The sequence below is a fragment of the Capricornis sumatraensis genome, chromosome 19, assembly GCF_032405125.1.
Source record: "Capricornis sumatraensis isolate serow.1 chromosome 19, serow.2, whole genome shotgun sequence".
In the NCBI taxonomy this organism is placed as follows: domain Eukaryota; kingdom Metazoa; phylum Chordata; class Mammalia; order Artiodactyla; family Bovidae; genus Capricornis; species Capricornis sumatraensis.
In genome coordinates this window covers 3,121,783-3,146,283 of record NC_091087.1, presented here as the reverse complement: position 1 = coordinate 3,146,283, position 24,501 = coordinate 3,121,783, and positions in this window count along the sequence as shown.

The window sequence follows — 24,501 nt, the reverse complement described above, 5'->3', positions numbered from 1 at the left end:
TGTTCTCGAGTTACGACGGGGACCTCAGGGACCCGCCCTGGTTGCCTCAGGAGAGGCCAGTCCCCATGCGAGTTGCAAGGTGGCCTTTCGGGATTCCTCTCCCGTCGATACCGGGGCCAAAAACCTTGTGTGGTGTCAGGGCCGGAACCGAGGATTACTCTCAGGGGTGACATGTATCTTTGGGTACTTCTGGAGTCTCCCCAGGGGAGTCAGGACTCGTCTCGAGTGGGGGCATGCACGTGCGCTTTCCTTCCAGGCTGTAGCAGCAATGTCACGCTTCCCGTCGCCTGGATCAAAGGATCTGTGGTTTTCCCTCGAGGCTTTCCCTCGAGGCTTACCCACAAGGCTTTCCCACGTGCCACCGTGGTGTGAGTCGATCCTCGGCGTGAAAGATGAGCCAGTGCAGGGCAAAGAGTTTCCTCTGGAATGGACTGAGACATCTGGGCAATCCTGGAATGGTGGTACGACCATGGAGTTCCTCTCGCCTTTCCTGTTGAGAATGCCTCCTCTTGAGATGCGACGGGAACACTGGGAATTCTTTCCCGTTGAAAGCAAGGAAAGGATCCCTCATCTCGAGCTACGAGGGGGAAACGGGGCTCCTCTGGATGTGGGCGGGACCATCGTGCTTCCTCTCGAGTGGAGACGGGTATGGCGGTGAACTTCTTGAGTCGCAGCAAGGGTGTGAAAGACCCTTTCGAAGTTCCAGAGGTTAGGTGTCATTAGTCTCCAGACGCCTCATCGGAAATAGGCCACATGTCGCCTGGAAGGGAGAACTTCCTGGATTCTCTCGAGTTGCGGCAGGTGTTCTCGAGTTACGACGGGGACCTCAGGGAACCGCCCTGGTGGCCTCAGGAGAGGCCAGTCCCCATGCAATTGGCTAGGGGGCCTCTCGGGATTCCTCTCCCGTCGATACCGGGGCCAAAAACCTTGTGTGGAGTCAGGCCCGGAACCGAGGATTCCTCTCAGGGGCTGACATGGATCTTTGGGTACTTCTGGAGTCTCCCCAGGGGAGTCAGGCCTCGTCTCGAGTGGGGGCATGCACGTGCGCTTTCCTTCCAGGCTGCAGCAGCAATGTCACGCTTCCCGTCGCGTGGATCAAAGGATCTGTGGTTTTCCCTCGAGCCTTCCCTCGAGGCTTTCCCACAGGGCTGTCCCACGTGCCACCGTGGTGTGAGTCGATCCTCGGCGTGAAAGATGAGCCAGTGCAGGGCAAAGAGGTTCCTCTGGAATGGACTGAGACATCTGGGGGACTCTTGGAATGGTGGTACGACCATGGAGTTCCTCTCGCCTTTCCTGTTGAGAGTGCCTCCTCTTGAGATGCGACGGGAACGCCGGGAATTCTTTCCCGTTGAAAGCAGGGAAAGGATCCCTCATCTCGAGCTCCGAGGGGGAAACGGGGCTCCTCTGGATGTGGGCGGGACCATCGTGCTTCCTCTCGAGTGGAGACGGGTATGGCGGTGAACTTCTTGAGTTGCAGCAAGGGTGTGAAAGACCCTTTCGAAGTTCCAGAGGTTAGGTGTCATTAGTCTCCAGACGCCTCATCGGAAATAGGCCTCATCTCGCCTGCAAGGGAGAACTTCCTGGATTTTCTCGAGTTGCGGCAGGTGTTCTCGAGTTACGACGGGGACCTCAGGGACCCGCCCTGGTGGCCTCAGGAGAGGCCAGTCCCCATGCGAGTTGCTAGGGGGCCTCTCGGGATTCCTCTCCCGTCGATACCGGGGCCAAAAACCTTGTGTGGAGTCAGGGCCGGGACCGAGGATTCCTCTCAGGGGCTGACATGGATCTTTGGGTACTTCTGGAGTCTCCCCACGGGAGTCAGGCCTCGTCTCGAGTGGGGGCATGCACGTGCGCTTTCCTTCCAGGCTGTAGCAGCAATGTCACGATTCCCGTCGCATTTATCAAAGGATCTGTGGCTTTCCCTCGAGGCTTTCCCTCGAGGCTTTCCCACAGGGCTGTCCCACGTGCCACCGTGTTGTGAGTCGATCCTCGGCGTGAAAGATGAGCCAGTGCAGGGCAAAGAGTTTCCTCTGGAATGGACTGAGACATCTGGGGGAGTCTTGGAATGGTGGTACGACCATGGAGTTCCTCTCGCCTTTCCTGTTGAGAGTGCCTCCTCTTGAGATGCGACGGGAACGCCGTGAATTCTTTCCCGTTGAAAGCAGGGAAAGGATCCCTCATCTCGAGCTACGAGGGGGAAACGGGGCTCCTCTGGATGTGGGCGGGACCATCGTGCTTCCTCTCGAGTGGAGACGGGTAATCCGGTGAACTTCTTGAGTTGCAGCAAGGGTGTGAAAGACCCTTTCGAAGTTCCAGAGGTTAGGTGTCATTAGTCTCCAGACGCCTCATCGGAAATAGGCCACATGTCGCCTGGAAGGGAGAACTTCCTGGATTTTCTCGAGTTGCGGCAGGTGTTCTCGAGTTACGACGGGGACCTCAGGGAACCGCCCTGGTGGCCTCAGGAGAGGCCAGTCCCCATGCAATTTGCTAGGGGGCCTCTCGGGATTCCTCTCCCGTCGATACCGGGGCCAAAAACCTTGTGTGGAGTCAGGCCCGGAACCGAGGATTCCTCTCAGGGGCTGACATGGATCTTTGGGTACTTCTGGAGTCTCCCCAGGGGAGTCAGGCCTCGTCTCGAGTGGGGGCATGCACGTGCGCTTTCCTTCCAGGCTGTAGCAGCAATGTCACGCTTCCCGTCGCGTGGATCAAAGGATCTGTGGTTTTCCCTCGAGGCTTTCCCTCGAGGCTTTCCCACAAGGCTTTCCCACGTGCCACCGTGGTGTGAGTCGATCCTCGGCGTGAAAGATGAGCCAGTGCAGGGCAAAGAGGTTCCTCTGGAATGGACTGAGACATCTGGGCAATCCTGGAATGGTGGTACGACCATGGAGTTCCTCTCGCCTTTCCTGTTGAGAATGCCTCCTCTTGAGATGCGACGGGAACACTGGGAATTCTTTCCCGTTGAAAGCAAGGAAAGGATCCCTCATCTCGAGCTACGAGGGGGAAACGGGGCTCCTCTGGATGTGGGCGGGACCATCGTGCTTCCTCTCGAGTGGAGACGGGTATGGCGGTGAACTTCTTGAGTTGCAGCAAGGGTGTGAAAGACCCTTTCGAAGTTCCAGAGGTTAGGTGTCATTAGTCTCCAGACGCCTCATCGGAAATAGGCCACATGTCGCCTGGAAGGGAGAACTTCCTGGATTTTCTCGAGTTGCGGCAGGTGTTCTCGAGTTACGACGGGGACCTCAGGGAACCGCCCTGGTGGCCTCAGGAGAGGCCAGTCCCCATGCAATTTGCTAGGGGGCCTCTCGGGATTCCTCTCCCGTCGATACCGGGGCCAAAAACCTTGTGTGGAGTCAGGGCCGGGACCGAGGATTCCTCTCAGGGGCTGACATGGATCTATGGGTACTTCTGGAGTCTCCCCACGGGAGTCAGGCCTCGTCTCGAGTGGGGGCATGCACGTGCGCTTTCCTTCCAGGCTGTAGCAGCAATGTCACGATTCCCGTCGCATTTATCAAAGGATCTGTGGCTTTCCCTCGAGGCTTTCCCTCGAGGCTTTCCCACAGGGCTGTCCCACGTGCCACCGTGTTGTGAGTCGATCCTCGGCGTGAAAGATGAGCCAGTGCAGGGCAAAGAGTTTCCTCTGGAATGGACTGAGACATCTGGGGGAGTCTTGGAATGGTGGTACGACCATGGAGTTCCTCTCGCCTTTCCTGTTGAGAGTGCCTCCTCTTGAGATGCGACGGGAACGCCGTGAATTCTTTCCCGTTGAAAGCAGGGAAAGGATCCCTCATCTCGAGCTACGAGGGGGAAACGGGGCTCCTCTGGATGTGGGCGGGACCATCGTGCTTCCTCTCGAGTGGAGACGGGTATGGCGGTGAACTTCTTGAGTTGCAGCAAGGGTGTGAAAGACCCTTTCGAAGTTCCAGAGGTTAGGTGTCATTAGTCTCCAGACGTCTCATCGGAAATAGGCCACATGTCGCCTGGAAGGGAGAACTTCCTGGATTTTCTCGAGTTGCGGCAGGTGTTCTCGAGTTACGACGGGGACCTCAGGGACCCGCCCTGGTTGCCTCAGGAGAGGCCAGTCCCCATGCGAGTTGCTAGGGGGCCTCTCGGGATTCCTCTCCCGTCGATACCGGGGCCAAAAACCTTGTGTGGTGTCAGGGCCGGAACCGAGGATTACTCTCAGGGGTGACATGTATCTTTGGGTACTTCTGGAGTCTCCCCAGGGGAGTCAGGACTCGTCTCGAGTGGGGGCATGCACGTGCGCTTTCCTTCCAGGCTGCAGCAGCAATGTCACGCTTCCCGTCGCGTGGATCAAAGGATCTGTGGTTTTCCCTCGAGGCTTTCCCTCGAGGCTTTCCCACAAGGCTTTCCCACGTGCCACCGTGGTGTGAGTCGATCCTCGGCGTGAAAGATGAGCCAGTGCAGGGCAAAGAGGTTCCTCTGGAATGGACTGAGACATCTGGGCAATCCTGGAATGGTGGTACGACCATGGAGTTCCTCTCGCCTTTCCTGTTGACAATGCCTCCTCTTGAGATGCGACGGGAACACTGGGAATTCTTTCCCGTTGAAAGCAAGGAAAGGATCCCTCATCTCGAGCTACGAGGGGGAAACGGGGCTCCTCTGGATGTGGGCGGGACCATCGTGCTTCCTCTCGAGTGGAGACGGGTATGGCGGTGAACTTCTTGAGTTGCAGCAAGGGTGTGAAAGACCCTTTCGAAGTTCCAGAGGTTAGGTGTCATTAGTCTCCAGACGCCTCATCGGAAATAGGCCACATGTCGCCTGGAAGGGAGAACTTCCTGGATTTTCTCGAGTTGCGGCAGGTGTTCTCGAGTTACGACGGGGACCTCAGGGAACCGCCCTGGTGGCCTCAGGAGAGGCCAGTCCCCATGCAATTTGCTAGGGGGCCTCTCGGGATTCCTCTCCCGTCGATACCGGGGCCAAAAACCTTGTGTGGAGTCAGGCCCGGAACCGAGGATTCCTCTCAGGGGCTGACATGGATGTTTGGGTACTTCTGGAGTCTCCCCAGGGGATTCAGGCCTCGTCTCGAGTGGGGGCATGCACGTGCGCTTTCCTTCCAGGCTGTAGCAGCAATGTCACGCTTCCCGTCGCGTGGATCAAAGGATCTGTGGTTTTCCCTCGAGGCTTTCCCTCGAGGCTTTCCCACAGGGCTGTCCCACGTGCCACCGTGGTGTGAGTCGATCCTCGGCGTGAAAGATGAGCCAGTGCAGGGCAAAGAGGTTCCTCTGGAATGGACTGAGACATCTGGGGGACTCTTGGAATGGTGGTACGACCATGGAGTTCCTCTCGCCTTTCCTGTTGAGAGTGCCTCCTCTTGAGATGCGACGGGAACGCCAGGAATTCTTTCCCGTTGAAAGCAGGGAAAGGATCCCTCATCTCGAGCTACGAGGGGGAAACGGGGCTCCTCTGGATGTGGGCGGGACCATCGTGCTTCCTCTCGAGTGGAGACGGGTATGGCGGTGAACTTCTTGAGTTGCAGCAAGGGTGTGAAAGACCCTTTCGAAGTTCCAGAGGTTAGGTGTCATTAGTCTCCAGACGCCTCATCGGAAATAGGCCTCATCTCGCCTGCAAGGGAGAACTTCCTGGATTTTCTCGAGTTGCGGCAGGTGTTCTCGAGTTACGACGGGGACCTCAGTGACCCGCCCTGGTTGCCTCAGGAGAGGCCAGTCCCCATGCGAGTTGCTAGGGGGCCTCTCGGGATTCCTCTCCCGTCGATACCGGGGCCAAAAACCTTGTGTGGAGTCAGGGCCGGGACCGAGGATTCCTCTCAGGGGCTGACATGGATCTTTGGGTACTTCTGGAGTCTCCCCACGGGAGTCAGGCCTCGTCTCGAGTGGGGGCATGCACGTGCGCTTTCCTTCCAGGCTGTAGCAGCAATGTCACGATTCCCGTCGCATTTATCAAAGGATCTGTGGCTTTCCCTCGAGGCTTTCCCTCGAGGCTTTCCCACAGGGCTGTCCCACGTGCCACCGTGTTGTGAGTCGATCCTCGGCGTGAAAGATGAGCCAGTGCAGGGCAAAGAGTTTCCTCTGGAATGGACTGAGACATCTGGGGGAGTCTTGGAATGGTGGTACGACCATGGAGTTCCTCTCGCCTTTCCTGTTGAGAGTGCCTCCTCTTGAGATGCGACGGGAACGCCGGGAATTCTTTCCCGTTGAAAGCAGGGAAAGGATCCCTCATCTCGAGCTACGAGGGGGAAAAGGGGCTCCTCTGGATGTGGGCGGGACCATCGTGCTTCCTCTCGAGTGGAGACGGGTAATCCGGTGAACTTCTTGAGTTGCAGCAAGGGTGTGAAAGACCCTTTCGAAGTTCCAGAGGTTAGGTGTCATTAGTCTCCAGACGCCTCATCGGAAATAGGCCACATGTCGCCTGGAAGGGAGAACTTCCTGGATTTTCTCGAGTTGCGGCAGGTGTTCTCGAGTTACGACGGGGACCTCTGGGAACCGCCCTGGTGGCCTCAGGAGAGGCCAGTCCCCATGCAATTTGCTAGGGGGCCTCTCGGGATTCCTCTCCCGTCGATACCGGGGCCAAAAACCTTGTGTGGAGTCAGGCCCGGAACCGAGGATTCCTCTCAGGGGCTGACATGGATCTTTGGGTACTTCTGGAGTCTCCCCAGGGGAGTCAGGCCTCGTCTCGAGTGGGGGCATGCACGTGCGCTTTCCTTCCAGGCTGTAGCAGCAATGTCACGCTTCCCGTCGCGTGGATCAAAGGATCTGTGGTTTTCCCTCGAGTCTTTCCCTCGAGGCTTTCCCACAGGGCTGTCCCACGTGCCACCGTGGTGTGAGTCGATCCTCGGCGTGAAAGATGAGCCAGTGCAGGGCAAAGAGGTTCCTCTGGAATGGACTGAGACATCTGTGGGACTCTTGGAATGGTGGTACGACCATGGAGTTCCTCTCGCCTTTCCTGTTGAGAGTGCCTCCTCTTGAGATGCGACGGGAACGCCGGGAATTCTTTCCCGTTGAAAGCAGGGAAAGGATCCCTCATCTCGAGCTACGAGGGGGAAACGGGGCTCCTCTGGATGTGGGCGGGACCATCGTGCTTCCTCTCGAGTGGAGACGGGTATGGCGGTGAACTTCTTGAGTTGCAGCAAGGGTGTGAAAGACCCTTTCGAAGTTCCAGAGGTTAGGTGTCATTAGTCTCCAGACGCCTCATCGGAAATAGGCCTCATCTCGCCTGCAAGGGAGAACTTCCTGGATTTTCTCGAGTTGCGGCAGGTGTTCTCGAGTTACGACGGGGACCTCAGGGACCCGCCCTGGTTGCCTCAGGAGAGGCCAGTCCCCATGCGAGTTGCTAGGGGGCCTCTCGGGATTCCTCTCCCGTCGATACCGGGGCCAAAAACCTTGTGTGGAGTCAGGGCCGGAACCGAGGATTACTCTCAGGGGTGACATGTATCTTTGGGTACTTCTGGAGTCTCCCCAGGGGAGTCAGGACTCGTCTCGAGTGGGGGCATGCACGTGCGCTTTCCTTCCAGGCTGCAGCAGCAATGTCACGCTTCCCGTCGCGTGGATCAAACGATCTGTGGTTTTCCCTCGAGGCTTTCCCTCGAGGCTTTCCCACAAGGCTTTCCCACGTGCCACCGTGGTGTGAGTCGATCCTCGGTGTGAAAGATGAGCCAGTGCAGGGCAAAAGGTTCCTCTGGAATGGACTGAGACATCTGGGGGAGTCTTGGAATGGTGGTACGACCATGGAGTTCCTCTCGCCTTTCCTGTTGAGAGTGCCTCCTCTTGAGATGCGACGGGAACGCTGGGAATTCTTTCCCGTTGAAAGCAGGGAAAGGATCCCTCATCTCGAGCTACGAGGGGGAAACGGGGCTCCTCTGGATGTGTGCGGGACCATCGTGCTTCCTCTCGAGTGGAGACGGGTATGGCGGTGAACTTCTTGAGTTGCAGCAAGGGTGTGAAAGACCCTTTCGAAGTTCCAGAGTTTAGGTGTATATGTCTCCAGACGCCTCATCGGAAATAGGCCTCATCTCGCCTGGAAGGGAGAACTTCCTGGATTTTCTCGAGTTGCGGCAGGTGTTCTCGAGTTACGACGGGGACCTCAGGGACCCGCCCTGGTGGCCTCAGGAGAGGCCAGTCCCCATGCGAGTTGCTAGGGGGCCTCTCGGGATTCCTCTCCCGTCGATACCGGGGCCAAAAACCTTGTGTGGAGTCAGGGCCGGGACCGAGGATTCCTCTCAGGGGCTGACATGGATCTTTGGGTACTTCTGGAGTCTCCCCACGGGAGTCAGGCCTCGTCTCGAGTGGGGGCATGCACGTGCGCTTTCCTTCCAGGCTGTAGCAGCAATGTCACGATTCCCGTCGCATTTATCAAAGGTTCTGTGGCTTTCCCTCGAGGCTTTACCTCGAGGCTTTCCCACAGGGCTGTCCCACGTGCCACCGTGTTGTGAGTCGATCCTCGGCGTGAAAGATGAGCCAGTGCAGGGCAAAGAGTTTCCTCTGGAATGGACTGAGACATCTGGGGGAGTCTTGGAATGGTGGTACGACCATGGAGTTCCTCTCGCCTTTCCTGTTGAGAGTGCCTCCTCTTGAGATGCGACGGGAACGCCGGGAATTCTTTCCCGTTGAAAGCAGGGAAAGGATCCCTCATCTCGAGCTACGAGGGGGAAACGGGGCTCCTCTGGATGTGGGCGGGACCATCGTGCTTCCTCTCGAGTGGAGACGGGTAATCCGGTGAACTTCTTGAGTTGCAGCAAGGGTGTGAAAGACCCTTTCGAAGTTCCAGAGGTTAGGTGTCATTAGTCTCCAGACGCCTCATCGGAAATAGGCCACATGTCGCCTGGAAGGGAGAACTTCCTGGATTTTCTCGAGTTGCGGCAGGTGTTCTCGAGTTACGACGGGGACCTCAGGGAACCGCCCTGGTGGCCTCAGGAGAGGCCAGTCCCCATGCAATTTGCTAGGGGGCCTCTCGGGATTCCTCTCCCGTCGATACCGGGGCCAAAAACCTTGTGTGGAGTCAGGCCCGGAACCGAGGATTCCTCTCAGGGGCTGACATGGATCTTTGGGTACTTCTGGAGTCTCCCCAGGGGAGTCAGGCCTCGTCTCGAGTGGGGGCATGCACGTGCGCTTTCCTTCCAGGCTGTAGCAGCAATGTCACGCTTCCCGTCGCGTGGATCAAAGGATCTGTGGTTTTCCCTCGAGGCTTTCCCTCGAGGCTTTCCCACAGGGCTGGCCCACGTGCAACCGTGGTGTGAGTCGATCCTCGGCGTGAAAGATGAGCCAGTGCAGGGCAAAGAGGTTCCTCTGGAATGGACTGAGACATCTGGGGGACTCTTGGAATGGTGGTACGACCATGGAGTTCCTCTCGCCTTTCCTGTTGAGAGTGCCTCCTCTTGAGATGCGACGGGAACGCCGGGAATTCTTTCCCGTTGAAAGCAGGGAAAGGATCCCTCATCTCGAGCTACGAGGGGGAAACGGGGCTCCTCTGGATGTGGGCGGGACCATCGTGCTTCCTCTCGAGTGGAGACGGGTATGGCGGTGAACTTCTTGAGTTGCAGCAAGGGTGTGAAAGACCCTTTCGAAGTTCCAGAGGTTAGGTGTCATTAGTCTCCAGACGCCTCATCGGAAATAGGCCTCATCTCGCCTGCAAGGGAGAACTTCCTGGATTTTCTCGAGTTGCGGCAGGTGTTCTCGAGTTACGACGGGGACCTCAGGGACCCGCCCTGGTTGCCTCAGGAGAGGCCAGTCCCCATGCGAGTTGCTAGGGGGCCTCTCGGGATTCCTCTCCCGTCGATACCGGGGCCAAATACCTTGTGTGGAGTCAGGGCCGGAACCGAGGATTACTCTCAGGGGTGACATGTATCTTTGGGTACTTCTGGAGTCTCCCCAGGGGAGTCAGGACTCGTCTCGAGTGGGGGCATGCACGTGCGCTTTCCTTCCAGGCTGCAGCAGCAATGTCACGCTTCCCGTCGCGTGGATCAAAGGATCTGTGGTTTTCCCTCGAGGCTTTCCCTCGAGGCTTTCCCACAAGGCTTTCCCACGTGCCACCGTGGTGTGAGTCGATCCTCGGCGTGAAAGATGAGCCAGTGCAGGGCAAAAGGTTCCTCTGGAATGGACTGAGACATCTGGGGGAGTCTTGGAATGGTGGTACGACCATGGAGTTCCTCTCGCCTTTCCTGTTGAGAGTGCCTCCTCTTGAGATGCGACGGGAACGCTGGGAACTCTTTCCCGTTGAAAGCAGGGAAAGGATCCCTCATCTCGAGCTACGAGGGGGAAACGGGGCTCCTCTGGATGTGTGCGGGACCATCGTGCTTCCTCTCGAGTGGAGACGGGTATGGCGGTGAACTTCTTGAGTTGCAGCAAGGGTGTGAAAGACCCTTTCGAAGTTCCAGAGTTTAGGTGTCATTAGTCTCCAGACGCCTCATCGGAAATAGGCCTCATCTCGCCTGGAAGGGAGAACTTCCTGGATTTTCTCGAGTTGCGGCAGGTGTTCTCGAGTTACGACGGGGACCTCAGTGACCCGCCCTGGTGGCCTCAGGAGAGGCCAGTCCCCATGCGAGTTGCTAGGGGGCCTCTCGGGATTCCTCTCCCGTCGATACCGGGGCCAAAAACCTTGTGTGGAGTCAGGGCCGGGATCGAGGATTCCTCTCAGGGGCTGACATGGATCTTTGGGTACTTCTGGAGTCTCCCCACGGGAGTCAGGCCTCGTCTCGAGTGGGGGCATGCACGTGCGCTTTCCTTCCAGGCTGTAGCAGCAATGTCACGATTCCCGTCGCATTTATCAAAGGATCTGTAGCTTTCCCTCGAGGCTTTCCCTCGAGGCTTTCCCACAGGGCTGTCCCACGTGCCACCGTGTTGTGAGTCGATCCTCGGCGTGAAAGATGAGCCAGTGCAGGGCAAAGAGTTTCCTCTGGAATGGACTGAGACATCTGGGGGAGTCTTGGAATGGTGGTACGACCATGGAGTTCCTCTCGCCTTTCCTGTTGAGAGTGCCTCCTCTTGAGATGCGACGGGAACGCCGGGAATTCTTTCCCGTTGAAAGCAGGGAAAGGATCCCTCATCTCGAGCTACGAGGGGGAAACGGGGCTCCTCTGGATGTGGGCGGGACCATCGTGCTTCCTCTCGAGTGGAGACGGGTATGGCGGTGAACTTCTTGAGTTGCAGCAAGGGTGTGAAAGACCCTTTCGAAGTTCCAGAGGTTAGGTGTCATTAGTCTCCAGACGCCTCATCGGAAATAGGCCTCATCTCGCCTGCAAGGGAGAACTTCCTGGATTTTCTCGAGTTGCGGCAGGTGTTCTCGAGTTACGACGGGGACCTCAGGGACCCGCCCTGGTTGCCTCAGGAGAGGCCAGTCCCCATGCGAGTTGCTAGGGGGCCTCTCGGGATTCCTCTCCCGTCGATACCGGGGCCAAAAACCTTGTGTGGAGTCAGGGCCGGAACCGAGGATTCCTCTCAGGGGTGACATGTATCTTTGGGTACTTCTGGAGTCTCCCCAGGGGAGTCAGGCCTCGTCTTGAGTGGGGGCATGCACGTGCGCTTTCCTTCCAGGCTGTAGCAGCAATGTCACGCTTCCCGTCGAGTGGATCAAAGGATCTGTGGTTTTCCCTCGAGGCTTTCCCTCGAGGCTTTCCCACAAGGCTGTCCCACGTGCCACCGTGGTGTGAGTCGATCCTCGGCGTGAAAGATGAGCCAGTGCAGGGCAAAGATGTTCCTCTGGAATGGACTGAGACATCTGGGGGACTCTTGGAATGGTGGTACGACCATGGAGTTCCTCTCGCCTTTCCTGTTGAGAGTGCCTCCTCTTGAGATGCGACGGGAACGCCGGGAATTCTTTCCCGTTGAAAGCAGGGAAAGGATCCCTCATCTCGAGCTACGAGGGGGAAACGGGGCTTCTCTGGATGTGGGCGGGACCATCGTGCTTCCTCTCGAGTGGAGACGGGTATGGCGGTGAACTTCTTGAGTTGCAGCAAGGGTGTGAAAGACCCTTTCGAAATTCCAGAGGTTAGGTGTCATTAGTCTCCAGACGCCTCATCGGAAATAGGCCTCATCTCGCCTGGAAGGGAGAACTTCCTGGATTTTCTCGAGTTACGGCAGGTGTTCTCGAGTTACGACGGGGACCTCAGGGACCCGCCCTGGTGGCCTCAGGAGAGGCCAGTCCCCATGCGAGTTGCTAGGGGGCCTCTCGGGATTCCTCTCCCGTCGATACCGGGGACAAGAACCTTGTGTGGAGTCAGGGCCCGAACCGAGGATTCCTCTCAGGGGCTGACATGGATCTTTGGGTACTTCTGGAGTCTCCCCAGGGGAGTCAGGCCCCGTCTCGAGTGGGGGCATGCACGTGTGCTTTCCTTCCAGGCTGTAGCAGCAATGTCACGCTTCCCGTCGCGTGGATCAAAGGATCTGTGGTTTTCCCTCGAGGCTTTCCCTCGAGGCTTTCCCACAGGGCTGTCCCACGTGCCACCGTGGTGTGAGTCGATCCTCGGCGTGAAAAATGAGCCAGTGCAGGGCAGAGAGGTTCCTCTGGAATGGACTGAGACATCTGGGGGACTCTTGGAATGGTGGTACGACCATGGAGTTCCTCTCGCCTTTCCTGTTGAGAGTGCCTCCTCTTGAGATGCGACGGGAACGCCGGGAATTCTTTCCCGTTGAAAGCAGGGAAAGGATCCCTCATCTCGAGCTCCGAGGGGGAAACGGGGCTCCTCTGGATGTGGGCGGGACCATCGTGCTTCCTCTCGAGTGGAGACGGGTATGGCGGTGAACTTCTTGAGTTGCAGCAAGGGTGTGAAAGACCCTTTCGAAGTTCCAGAGGTTAGGTGTCATTAGTCTCCAGACGCCTCATCGGAAATAGGCCTCATCTCGCCTGGAAGGGAGAACTTCCTGGATTTTCTCGAGTTGCGGCAGGTGTTCTCGAGTTACGACGGGGACCTCAGGGACCCGCCCTGGTTGCCTCAGGAGAGGCCAGTCCCCATGCGAGTTGCTAGGGGGCCTCTCGGGATTCCTCTCCCGTCGATACCGGGGCCAAAAACCTTGTGTGGAGTCAGGGCCGGAACCGAGGATTCCTCTCAGTGGTGACATGTATCTTTGGGTACTTCTGGAGTCTCCCCAGGGGAGTCAGGCCTCGTCTCGAATGGGAGCATGCACGTGCGCTTTCCTTCCAGGCTGTAGCAGCAATGTCACGCTTCCCGTCGAGTGGATCAAAGGATTTGTGGTTTTCCCTCGAGGCTTTCCCTCGAGGCTTTCCCACAGGGCTGTCCCACGTGCCACCGTGGTGTGAGTCGATCCTCGGCGTGAAAGATGAGCCAGTGCAGGGCAAAGAGGTTCCTCTGGAATGGACTGAGACATCTGGGGGAGTCTTGGAATGGTGGTACGACCATGGAGTTCCTCTCGCCTTTCCTGTTGAGAGTGCCTCCTCTTGAGATGCGACGGGAACGCCGGGAATTCTTTCCCGTTGAAAGCAGGGAAAGGATCCCTCATCTCGAGCTCCGAGGGGGAAACGGGGCTCCTCTGGATGTGGGCGGGACCATCGTGCTTCCTCTCGAGTGGAGACGGGTATGGCGGTGAACTTCTTGAGTTGCAGCAAGGGTGTGAAAAACCCTTTCGAAATTCCAGAGGTTAGGTGTCATTAGTCTCCAGACGCCTCATCGGAAATAGGCCTCATCTCGCCTGGAAGGGAGAACTTCCTGGATTTTCTCGAGTTACGGCAGGTGTTCTCGAGTTACGACGGGGACCTCAGGGACCCGCCCTGGTGGCCTAAGGAGAGGCCAGTCCCCATGCGAGTTGCTAGGGGGCCTCTCGGGATTCCTCTCCCGTCGATACCGGGGCCAAGAACCTTGTGTGGAGTCAGGGCCCGAACCGAGGATTCCTCTCAGGGGCTGACATGGATCTTTGGGTACTTCTGGAATCTCCCCAGGGGAGTCAGGCCTCGTCTCGAGTGGGGGCATGCACGTGTGCTTTCCTTCCAGGCTGTAGCAGCAATGTCACGCTTCCCGTCGCGTGGATCAATGGATCTGTGGTTTTCCCTCGAGGCTTTCCCTCGAGGCTTACCCACAGGGCTGTCCCACGTGCCACCGTGGTGTGAGTCGATCCTCGGCGTGAAAAATGAGCCAGTGCAGGGCAGAGAGGTTCCTCTGGAATGGACTGAGACATCTGGGGGACTCTTGGAATGGTGGTACAACCATGGAGTTCCTCTCGCCTTTCCTGTTGAGAGTGCCTCCTCTTGAGATGCGACGGGAACGCCGGGAATTCTTTCCCGTTGAAAGCAGGGAAAGGATCCCTCATCTCGAGCTCCGAGGGGGAAACGGGGCTCCTCTGGATGTGGGCGGGACCATCGTGCTTCCTCTCGAGTGGAGACGGGTATGGCGGTGAACTTCTTGAGTTGCAGCAAGGGTGTGAAAGACCCTTTCGAAGTTCCAGAGGTTAGGTGTCATTAGTCTCCAGACGCCTCATCGGAAATAGGCCTCATCTCGCCTGGAAGGGAGAACTTCCTGGATTTTCTCGAGTTGCGGCAGGTGTTCTCGAGTTACGACGGGGACCTCAGGGACCCGCCCTGGTGGCCTCAGGAGAGGCCAGTCCCCATGCGAGTTGCTAGGGGGCCTCTCGGGATTCCTCTCCCGTCGATTCCGGGGCCAATAACCTTGTGTGGAGTCAGGGCCCGAACCGAGGATTCCTCTCAGGGGCTGACATGGATCTTTGAGTACTTCTGGAGTCTCCCCAGGGGAGTCAGGCCTCGTCTCGAGTGGGGGCATGCACGTGCGCTTTCCTTCCAGACTGTAGCAGCAATGTCATACTTCCCGTCGCGTGGATCAAAGGATTTGTGGTTTTCCCTCGAGGCTTTCCCTCGAGGCTTTCCCACAGGGCTGTCCCACGTGCCACCGTGGTGTGAGTCGATCCTCGGCGTGAAAGATGAGCCAGTGCAGGGCAAAGAGGTTCCTCTGGAATGGACTGAGACATCTGGGGGACTCTTGGAATGGTGGTACGACCATGGAGTTCCTCTCGCCTTTCCTGTTGAGAGTGCCTCCTCTTGAGATGCGACGGGAACGCCGGGAATTCTTTCCCGTTGAAAGCAGGGAAAGGATCCCTCATCTCGAGCTCCGAGGGGGAAATGGGGCTCCTCTGGATGTGGGCGGGACCATCGTGCTTCCTCTCGAGTGGAGACGGGTATGGCGGTGAACTTCTTGAGTTGCAGCAAGGGTGTGAAAGACCCTTTCGAAATTCCAGAGGTTAGGTGTCATTAGTCTCCAGACGCCTCATCGGAAATAGGCCTCATCTCGCCTGGAAGGGAGAACTTCCTGGATTTTCTCGAGTTACGGCAGGTGTTCTCGAGTTACGACGGGGACCTCAGGGACCCGCCCTGGTGGCCTAAGGAGAGGCCAGTCCCCATGCGAGTTGCTAGGGGGCCTCTCGGGATTCCTCTCCCGTCGATACCGGGGCCAAGAACCTTGTGTGGAGTAGGGCCCGAACCGAGGATTCCTCTCAGGGGCTGACATGGATCTTTGGGTACTTCTGGAGTCTCCCCAGGGGAGTCAGGCCTCGTCTCGAGTGGGGGCATGCACGTGTGCTTTCCTTCCAGGCTGTAGCAGCAATGTCACGCTTCCCGTCGCGTGGATCAAAGGATCTGTGGTTTTCCCTCGAGGCTTTCCCTCGAGGCTTTCCCACAGGGCTGTCCCACGTGCCACCGTGGTGTGAATCGATCCTCGGCGTGAAAAATGAGCCAGTGCAGGGCAAAGAGGTTCCTCTGGAATGGACTGAGACATCTGGGGGACTCTTGGAATGGTGGTACGACCATGGAGTTCCTCTCGCCTTTCCTGTTGAGAGTGCCTCCTCTTGAGATGCGACGGGAACGCCGGGAATTCTTTCCCGTTGAAAGCAGGGAAAGGATCCCTCATCTCGAGCTCCGAAGGGGAAACGGGGCTCCTCTGGATGTGGGCGGGACCATCGTGCTTCCTCTCGAGTGGAGACGGGTATGGCGGTGAACTTCTTGAGTTGCAGCAAGGGTGTGAAAGACCCTTTCGAAGTTCCAGAGGTTAGGTGTCATTAGTCTCCAGACGCCTCATCGGAAATAGGCCTCATCTCGCCTGGAAGGGAGAACTTCCTGTATTTTCTCGAGTTGCGGCAGGTGTTCTCGAGTTACGACGGGGACCTCAGGGACCCGCCCTGGTGGCCTCAGGAGAGGCCAGTCCCCATGGGAGTTGCTAGGGGGCCTCTCGGGATTCCTCTCCCGTCGATACCGGGGCTAAAATCCTTGTGTGGAGTCAGGGCCGGAACCGAGGATTCCTCTCAGGGGCTGACATGGATCTTTGGGTACTTCTGGAGTCTCCCCAGGGGAGTCAGGCCTCGTCTCGAGTGGGGGCATGCACGTGTGCTTTCCTTCCAGGCTGTAGCAGCAATGTCACGCTTCCCGTCGCGTGGATCAAAGGATCTGTGGTTTTCCCTCGAGGCTTTCCCTCGAGGCTTTCCCACAGGGCTCTCCCACGTGCCACCGTGGTGTGAGTCGATCCTCGGCGTGAAAGATGAGCCAGTGCAGGGCAAAGAGGTTCCTCTGGAATGGACTGAGACATCTGGGGGATTCTTGGAATGGTGGTACGACCATGGAGTTCCTTTCGCCTTTCCTGTTGAGAGTGCCTCCTCTTGAGTTGTGACGGGAACTCCGGGAATTCTTTCCCGTTGAAAGAAGGGAAAGGATCCCTCATCTCGAGCTACGAGGGGGAAACGGGGCTCCTCGGGATGTGGGCGGGACCATCGTGGTTCCTCTCGAGTGGACACGGGTATGTCGGTGAACTTCTTGAGTTGCAGCAAGGGTGTGAAAGACCCTTTCGAAGTTCCAGAGGTTGGGTGTCATTAGTCTCCAGACGCCTCATCGGAAATAGGCCTCATCTCGCCTGGAAGGGAGAACTTCCTGGATTTTCTCGAGTTGCGGCAGGTGTTCTCGAGTTACGACGGGGACCTCAGGGACCCGCCCTGGTGGCCTCAGGAGAGGCCAGTCCCCATGCGAGGTGCTAGGGGGCCTCTCGGGATTCCTCTCCCGTCGATACCGGGGCCAAAAACCTTGTGTGGAGTCAGGGCCGGAAGCGAGGATTCCTCTCAGGGGCTGACATGGATCTTTGGGTACTTCTGGAGTCTCCCCAGGGGAGTCAGGCCTCGTCTCGAGTGGGGGCATGCACGTGTGCTTTCCTTCCAGGCTGTAGCAGCAATGTCACGCTTCCCGTCGCGTGGATCAAAGGATCTGTGGTTTTCCCTCGAGGCTTTCCCTCGAGGCTTTCCCACAGGGCTGTCCCACGTGCCACCGTGGTGTGAGTCGATCCTCGGCGTGAAAGATGAGCCAGTGCAGGGCAAAGAGATTCCTCTGGAATGGACTGAGACATCTGGGGGACTCTTGGAATGGTGGTACGACCATGGAGTTCCTCTCGCCTTTCCTGTTGAAAGTGCCTCCTCTTGAGATGCGACGGGAATGCCGGGAATTCTTTCCCGTTGAAAGCAGGGAAAGGATCCCTCATCTCAAGCTACGAGGGGGAAACGGGGCTCCTCTGGATGTGGGCGGGACCATCGTGCTTCCTCTCGTGTGGAGACGGGTATGGCGGTAAACTTCTTGAGTTGCTGCAAGGGTGTGAAAGACCCTTTCGAAGTTCCAGAGGTTAGGTGTCATTAGTCTCCAGACGCCTCATCGGAAATAGGCCTCATCTCGCCTGGAAGGGAGAACTTCCTGGATTTTCTCGAGTTGCGGCAGGTGTTCTCGAGTTACGACGGGGACCTCAGGGACCCGCCCTGGTGGCCTCAGGAGAGGCCAGTCCCCATGGGAGTTGCTAGGGGGCCTCTCGGGATTCCTCTCCCGTCGATACCGGGGCCAAAATCCTTGTGTGGAGTCAGGGCCGGAACCGAGGATTCCTCTCAGGGGCTGACATGGATCTTTGGGTACTTCTAGAGTCTCCCCAGGAGAGTCAGGCCTCGTCTCGAGAGGGGGCATGCACGTGCGCTTTCCTTTCAGGCTGTAGCAGCAATGTCACGCTTCCCGTCGCGTGGATCAAATGATCTGTGGTTTTCCCTCGAGGCTTTCCCTCGAGGCTTTCCCACAGGGCTGTCCCACGTGCCACCGTGGTGTGAGTCGATCCTCGGCGTGAAAGATGAGCCAGTGCAGGGCAAAGGGGTTCCTCTGGAATGGACTGAGACATCTGGGGGAGTCTTGGAATGGTGGTACGACCATGGAGTTCCTCTCGCCTTTCCTGTTGAGAGTGCCTCCTCTTGAGATGCGACGGGAACGCCGGGAATTCTTTCCCGTTGAAAGCAGGGAAAGGATCCCTCATCTCGAGCTCCGAGGGGGAAACGGGGCTCCTCTGGATGTGGGCGGGACCATCGTGCTTCCTCCCGAGTGGACACGGGTATGGCGGTGAACTTCTTGAGTTGCAGCAAGGGTGTGAAAGACCCTTTCGAAGTTCCAGAGGTTAGGTGTCATTAGTCTCCAGACGCCTCATCGGAAATAGGCCTCATCTCGCCTGGAAGGGAGAACTTCCTGGATTTTCTCGAGTTGCGGCAGGTGTTCTCGAGTTACGACGGGGACCACAGGGACCCGCCCTGGTGGCCTCAGGAGAGGCCAGTCCCCATGCGAGTTGCTAGGGGGCCTCTCGGGATTCCTCTCCCGTCGATACCGGGGCCAAAAGCCTTGTGTGGAGTCAGGGCCGGAACCGAGCATTCCTCTCAGGGGTTACATGGATCTTTGGGTACTTCTGGAGTCTCCCCAGGGGAGTCAGGCCTCGTCTCGAGTGGGGGCATGCACGTGCGCTTTCCTTCCAGGCTTTAGCAGCAATGTCACGCTTCGCATCCGAGGATTAAAGGATCTGTGGTTTTCCCTCGAGGCTTTCCCTCGAGGCTTTCCCACAGGGCTGTCCCACGTGCCATCGTGGTGTGAGTCGATCCTCGGCGTGAAAGATGAGCCAGTGCAGGGCAAAGAGGTTCCTCTGGAATGGACTGAGACATCTGGGGGACTCTTGGAATGGTGGTACGACCATGGAGTTCCTCTCGCCTTTCCTGTTGAGAGTGCCTCCTCTTGAGTTGTGACGAGAACGCCGGGAATTCTTTCCCGTTGAAAGCAGGGAAAGGATCCCTCATCTCGAGCTACGAGGGGGAAACGGGGCTCCTCGGGATGTGGGCGGGACCATCGTGCTTCCTCTCGAGTGGACACGGGTATGTCGGTGAACTTCTTGAGTTGCAGCAAGGGTGTGAAAGACCCTTTCGAAGTTCCAGAGGTTAGGTGTCATTAGTCTCCAGACGCCTCATCGGAAATAGGCCTCATCTAGCCTGGAAGGGAGAACTTCCTGGATTTTCTCGAGGTGCGGCAGGTGTTCTCGAGTTACGACGGGTACCACAGGGACCCGCCCTGATGGCCTCAGGAGAGGACAGTCCCCATGCGAGTTGCTAGGGGGCCTCTCGGGATTCCTCTCCAGTCGATACCGGGGCCAAAAACCTTGTGTGGAGTCAGGGCCAGAACCGAGGATTCCTCTCAGGGGATGACATGGATCTTTGGGTACTTCTAGAGTCTCCCCAGGGGAGTCAGGCCTCTTCTCGAGTGGGGGCATGCACGTGCGCTTTCCTTCCAGGCTGTAGCAGCAATGTCACGCTTCCCGTCCCGTGGATCAAATGATCTGTGGTTTTCCCTCGAGGCTTTCCCTCGAGGCTTTCCCACAGGGCTGTCCCATGTGCCACCGTGGTGTGAGTCGATCCTCGGAGTGAAAGATGAGCAAGTGCAGGGCAAAGAGGTTCCTCTGGAATGGACTGAGACATCTGGGGGACTCTTGGAATGGTGGTACGACCATGGAGTTCCTCTCGCCTTTCCTGTTGAGAGTGCCTCCTCTTGAGATGCGACGGGAATGCTGGGAATTCTTTCCCGTTGAAAGCAGGGAAAGGATCCCTCATCTCGAGCTACGAGGGGGAAACGGGGCTCCTCTGGATGTGGGCGGGACAATCGTGCTTCCTCTCGAGTGGAGACGGGTATGGCGGTGAACTTCTTGAGTTGCAGCAAGGGTGTGAAAGACCCTTTCGAAGTTCCTGAGGTTACGTGTCAGTCTCCAGACGCCTCATCGGAAATAGACCTCATCTCGCCTGGAAGGGAGAACTTCCTGGATTTTCTCGAGGTGCGGCAGGTGTTCTTGAGTTACGACTGGTACCACAGGGACCCGCCCTGATGGCCTCAGGAGAGGCCAGTCCCCATGCGTGTTGCTAGGGGGCCTCTCGGGATTCCTCTCCCGTCGATACTGGGGCCAAATACCTTGTGTGGAGTCAGGGCCGGAACCGAGGATTCCTCTCAGGGGCTGACATGGATCTTTGGGTACCTCTGGAGTCTCCCCAGGGGAGTCAGGCCTCGTCTCGAGTGGGGGCATGCACGTGCGCTTTCCTTTCAGGCTGTAGCAGCAATGTCACGCTTCCCGTCGCGTGGATCAAATGATCTGTGGTTTTCCCTCGAGGCTTTCCCTCGAGGCTTTCCCACAGGGCTGTCCCACGTGCCACCGTGGTGTGAGTCGATCCTCGGCGTGAAAGATGAGCCAGTGCAGGGCAAAGGGGTTCCTCTGGAATGGACTGAGACATCTGGGGGACTCTTGGAATGGTGGTACGACCATGGAGTTCCTCTCGCCTTTCCTGTTGAGAGTGCCTCCTCTTGAGATGCGACGGGAACGCCGGGAATTCTTTCCCGTTGAAAGCAGGGAAAGTATCCCTCATCTCGAGCTCCGAGGGGGAAACGGGGCTCCTCTGGATGTGGGCGGGACCATCGTGCTTCCTCCCGAGTGTACACGGGTATGGCGGTGAACTTCTTTAGTTGCAGCAAGGGTGTGAAAGACCCTTTCGAAGTTCCAGAGGTTAGGTGTCATTAGTCTCCAGACGCCTCATCGGAAATAGGCCTCATCTCGCCTGGAAGGGAGAACTTCCTGGATTTTCTCGAGTTGCGGCAGGTGTTCTCGAGTTACGACGGGGACCTCAGGGACCCGCCCTGGTGGCCTCAGTAGAGGCCAGTCCCCATGCGAGTTGCTAGGGGGCCTCTCGGGATTCCTCTCCCGTCGATACCGGGGCCAAAAGCCTTGTGAGGAGTCAGGGCCGGAATCGAGCATTCCTCTCAGGGGTTACATGGATCTTTGGGTACTTCTGGAGTCTCCCCAGGGGAGTCAGGCCTCGTCTCGAGTGGGGGCATGCACGTGCGCTTTCCTTCCAGGCTGTAGCAGCAATGTCACGCTTCCCATCGCGAGGATTAAAGGATCTGTGGTTTTCCCTCGAGGCTTTCCCTCGAGGCTTTCCCACAGGGCTGTCCCACGTGCCACCGTGGTGTGAGTCGATCCTCGGCGTGAAAGATGAGCCAGTGCAGGGCAAAGAGGTTCCTCTGGAATGGACTGAGACATCTGGGGGACTCTTCGAATGGTGGTACGACCATGGAGTTCCTCTCGCCTTTCCTGTTGAGAGTGCCTCCTCTTGAGATGCGCCGGGAACGCCGGGAATTCTTTCCCGTTGAAAGCAGGGAAAGGATCCCTCTTCTCGAGCTACGAGGGGGAAACAGGGCTCCTCTGGATGTGGGCGGGACCATCGTGCTTCCTCTCGAGTGGAGACGGGTATGGCGGTGAACTTCTTGAGTTGCAGCAAGGGTGTGAAAGACCCTTTCGAAGTTCCAGCGGTTAGGTGTCATTAGTCTCCAGACGCCTCATCGGAAATAGGCCTCATCTCGCCTGGAAGGGAGAACTTCCCGGATTTTCTCGAGGTGCGGCCGGTGTTCTCGAGTTACGACGGGGACCTCAGGGACCCGCCCTGGTGGCCTCAGGAGAGGCCAGTCCCCATGCAAGTTGCTAGGGGGCCTCTCGGGATTCCTCTCCCGTCGATACCGGGACCAAAAACCTTGTGTGGAGTCAGGGCTGGAACCGAGGATTCCTCTCAGGAGCTGACATGGATCTTTGGGTACTTCTGGAGTCCCACCAGGGGAGTCAGGCCTCTTCTCGATTGGGGGCATGCACGTGTGCTTTCCTTCCAGGCTGTAGCAGCAATGTCACGCTTCCCGTCGCGTGGATCAAAGGATCTGTGGTTTTCCCTCGAGGCTTTCCCACAGGGCTGTCCCACGTGCCACCGTGGTGTGAGTCGATCCTCGGCGTGAAAGATGAGCCAGTGCAGGGCAAAGAGGTTCCTCTGGAATGGACTGAGACATCTGGGGGACTCTTGGAATGGTGGTACGACCATGGAGTTCCTCTCGCCTTTCCTGTTGAGAGTGCCTCCTCTTGAGATGCGACGGGAACGCCGGGAATTCTTTCCCGTTGAAAGCAGGGAAAGGATCCCTCATCTCGAGCTCCGAGGGGGAAATGGGGCTCCTCTGGATGTGGGCGGGACCATCGTGCTTCCTCCCGAGTGGACACAGGTATGGCGGTGAACTTCTTGAGTTGCAGCAAGGGTGTGAAAGACCCTTTCGAAGTTCCAGAGTTTAGGTGTCATTAGTCTGCAGACGCCTCATCGGAAATAGGCCTCATCTCGCCTGGAAGGGAGAACTTCCTGGATTTTCTCGAGTTTCGGCAGGTGTTCTCGAGTTACGACGGGGACCTCAGGGACCCGCACTGGTGGCCTCAGGAGAGGCCAGTCCCCATGCGAGTTGCTAGGGGGCCTCTCGGGATTCCTCTCCCGTCGATACCGGGGCCAAAAGCCTTGTGTGGAGTCAGGGCCGGAACCGAGCATTCCTCTCAGGGGTGACATGGATCTTTGGGTACTTCTGGAGTCTCCCCAGGGGAGTCAGGCCTCGTCTCGAGTGGGGGCATGCACGTGCGCTTTCCTTCCAGGCTGTAGCAGCAATGTCACGCTTCCCGTCGCGTGCATCAAAGGATCTGTGGTTTTCCCTCGAGGCTTTCCCTCGAGGCTTTCCCACAGGGCTGTCCCACGTGCCACCGTGGTGTGAGTCGATCCTCGGCGTGAAAGATGAGCCAGTGCAGGGCAAAGAGGTTCCTCTGGAATGGACTCAGACATCTGGGGGACTCTTGGAATGGTGGTACGACCATGGAGTTCCTCTCGCCTTTCCTGTTGAGAGTGCCTCCTCTTTGGATGCGACGGGAACGCCGGGAATTCTTTCCCGTTGAAAGCAGGGAAAGGATCCCTCATCTCGAGCTACGAGGGGGAAACGGGGCTCCTCTGGATGTGGGCGGGACCATCATGCTTCCTCTCGAGTGGACACGGGTATGGCGGTGAACTTCTTGAGTTGCAGCAAGGGTGTGAAAGACCCTTTCGAAATTCCAGAGGTTAGGTGTCATTAGTCTCCAGACGGCTCATCGGAAATAGGCCTCATCTCGCCTGGAAGGGAGAACTTCCTGGATATTCTCGATTCGCGGCAGGTGTTCTCGAGTTATGACGGGGACCTCAGGGACCCGCCCTGGTGGCCTCAGGAGAGGCCAGTCCCCATGCGAGTTGCTAGGGGGCCTCTCGGGATTCCTCTCCCGTCGATACCGGGGCCAAAAACCTTGTGTGGAGTCAGGGCCGGAACCGAGGATTCCTCTCAGGGGTGACATGGATCTTTGGGTACTTCTGGAGTCTCCCCAGGGGAGTCAGGCCTCGTCTCGAGTGGGGGCATGCACGTGCGCTTTCCTTCCAGGCTGTAGCAGCAATGTCACGCTTCCCGTCGCGTGCATCAAAGGATCTGTGGTTTTCCCTCGAGGCTTTCCCTCGAGGCTTTCCAGCAGGGCTGTCCCACGTGCCACCGTGGTGTGAGTCGATCCTCGGCGTGAAAGATGAGCCAGTGCAGGGCAAAGAGGTTCCTCTGGAATGGACTGAGACATCTGGGCGACTCTTGGAATGGTGGTACGACCATGGAGTTCCTCTCGCCTTTCCTGTTGAGAGTGCCTCCTCTTGAGATGCGACGGGAACGCCGGGAATTCTTTCCCGTTGAAAGCAGGGAAAGGATCCCTCATCTCGAGCTCCGAGGGGGAAACGGGGCTCCTCTGGATGTGGGCGGGACCATCGTGCTTCCTCTCGAGTGGAGACGGGTATGGCGGTGAACTTCTTGAGTTGCAGCAAGGGTGTGAAAGACCCTTTCGAAGTTCCAGAGGTTAGGTGTCATTAGTCTCCAGACGCCTCATCGGAAATAGGCCTCATCTCGCCTGGAAGGGAGAACTTCCTGGATTTTCTCGAGTTGCGGCAGGTGTTCTCGAGTTACGACGGGGATCTCAGGGACCCGCCCTGGTGGCCTCAAGAACAGCCAGTCCCCATGCGAGTTGCTAGGGGGCCTCTCGGGATTCCTCTCCCGTCGATACCGGGGCCAAAAACCTTGTGTGGAGTCAGGGGCGGAACCGAGGATTCCTCTCAGGGGCTGACATGGATCTTTGGGTACTTCTGGAGTCTCCCCAGGGGAGTCAGGCCTCGTCTCGAGTGGGGGCATGCACGTGTGCTTTCCTTCCAGGCTGTAGCAGCAATGTCACGCTTCCCGTCGCGTGGATCAAAGGATCTGTGGTTTTCCCTCGAGGCTTTCCCTCGAGGCTTTCCCACAGGGCTGTCCCACGTGCCACCGTGGTGTGAGTCGATCCTCGGCATGAAAGATGAGCCAGTGCAGGGCAAAGAG